The sequence below is a fragment of the Protopterus annectens genome, chromosome 3.part0, assembly GCF_019279795.1.
Source record: "Protopterus annectens isolate FY-2018-M chromosome 3.part0, PAN1.0, whole genome shotgun sequence".
In the NCBI taxonomy this organism is placed as follows: Eukaryota; Metazoa; Chordata; order Ceratodontiformes; family Protopteridae; genus Protopterus; species Protopterus annectens.
The window spans coordinates 245,203,530-245,205,866 of record NC_056731.1 but is presented as its reverse complement, the minus strand read 5'-3'; positions in this window follow the sequence as shown (position 1 = coordinate 245,205,866).

Genomic DNA, 2,337 nt, shown 5'->3' with positions numbered 1-2,337 from the left:
GGTGAAAGGAGATTCTGACAATAGGGATGGCTGCAATTAGGGATACAGATAAAGGGAAAGAGGGGACTGGAATTTTTTGGAGAAAACTGGCAAAGGAACCAAGGTATTGGGAACAAATAACTAGAGAAGCAAAGATGACAGAATGAGAAGACACCAAGAATTTATTTGGGCTACAGGCTAGAGACTGCTTTCCCTATCAGGGATTGATATCAGACTATAGGCAAAGAAAAATAAATAAAGGGGTTCTAAACAAAAGAGCAGCACTGGTAGAATTTTTAATAGAATGTAGAACAGAAGCTGCCATTAAAAAAGGAATAGTTAGTAGAGCATATAAAATATTGCATGATAACTATAAGAATAAATCAGAGTAGGTTAGAAAGGATTGGGAAGAGAGACTGGATAAGCAATTCACAAAGAAACAATGGGAGGACATATGTATGTCTCCCAGATATGCAACAAAATCTTGAAAATTTAGGATATTTGCCTATAAATATTTACATAGATATTTTTCTACCCCAAGTAGACTCCAGAGATTTTTTTCTTAGGCAGGTAGCAAATTATGTTGGTGTGAAGGGTAAGAAAGAAGTAATTGGGAACATATTTTTTGGAGTGTGGTGAGTTGGAGGACTTTAGGGGTTCCCTGTGGGATGCATTGTTGGAGATGCTGGGTGGGCAGATTGGTATGAGTGAGATGATTTTTTCTGAGCTAGGATACAGAATTGGAATTGCCTAGACATGGTAAGGCCATGCTGTGTCTAATAATGGTGGCTACCAAAAAAGCAATTACTAGAAAATTTAAATCAAAATCTAAACCAACTGTACTGGAAGTAGTGAATATAGTAACAGAAATAAAACAACTGGAATTGAGATCTTTAGAAAAGGGTAGGAGCAAACTCCATAGGAAAAAAATGGGAATTGTGGGAACAATACATAAAAGGGAGGAATGAGGTTTAAAAGGTGGCAAGACGTAAATGAGCTATGGAATGTTTGAGAGAGAAAGATTGGGTAGATTATAATGTTTGCAACTGGGAGTGTGTCAGCATGGTCTGTGATATAAAATGCTTGCAAATAGGATTGTGTTGATGTGATTTGTTTGCATTTATATAAATGTATGATTGCCTGTGTAGTAAGTGAAGGTTTAATAAAGGTGTGTCTTGTTTAAAAAAAAACAGGAATTGAATAATGTATGTAATATTACTTAGGTTATATGATATTTAGCAATATATGTGAAGTATAATGTTTATGTTAATACAGTTTGATAACTTTTATATGAATGTAAATTTGCCTATGTCACAAGTGATAATTCAATAAAGGTGTTTAAAAAACAAACAAAAGAAGGCAGTATATTCTGCTATTTTCCCTTATACAACTTCTAATGTAACAACAAAACTATTAGTCTTATAACATACTTAAAATACAGCCACCATGTCTAGTAAAATTGCATCCCAGATATTAATCCTGTGTGTATAGTCATTATGGCCATTCAGACCCACCTTGAGCATGTGTTAGGGAACTGAGAATAAAAGAAGAGTGAAAGATAATTCCCATCAATTGATGCCTTCCTTAAGTCTCTCCCTCTTAGATGTTTTCTATTATTCCAGGAGTATTTTATCTTATATTATTCATTTATGTGTGAGAACAAAGTCCCCTCACATTAAGACTATTTAATTCCTTCCAATTTCCTTTACTATCTCTTTCAGCTCTTTTGTATCAGGTATTGTATTCATTATCCAATGTCTGTTGATACATTTCTTTGCAACTATAAATACCAGAGTAATTAAATCTGTTACCAGTGCCCTTTCCTGTAGATTCTCCACCCATTTCAAATGATATTCTTCAATTCAGTAACCAAAGATCTGGTCAACCATGACATGCAGAACCCTTTTAAACTCAACCAGCTTCTGGCATGTGCAAGTATATGGAGTATAAAAATACTCATGCAGACACTTGCGTGAAAATATTCTAAACTTCCTACATCTTGTTGCTAGTTTCAGGGCCTTACATATCGTGTACCACTCCTCCACTGAAGTTTACCTCCTAGTATACTTCTGCCATCTTTCTTTTTGTAGCTTCTTAATTCCATCTGTTTACCGTGTCCAGTATAGCCTGCTTTATATAACATTTACCTTATAGGCTCATCCAATGTCTTTTCCAGTAGTATTTTAAATAACTCTTTTTTTTCCCAACCTCTTTTCGTGTAATCATTATCATATCTTCCTAGAAAGTCATAAAATCCTCTGTATTCAAAAAGCTCAGCTTGCCCAGGATTGAATTTATGTGTCAGCTCCATCCAAGGCATTCTGTCAGGTCCAGACCTTAACTTGATCCCAGTAAGAG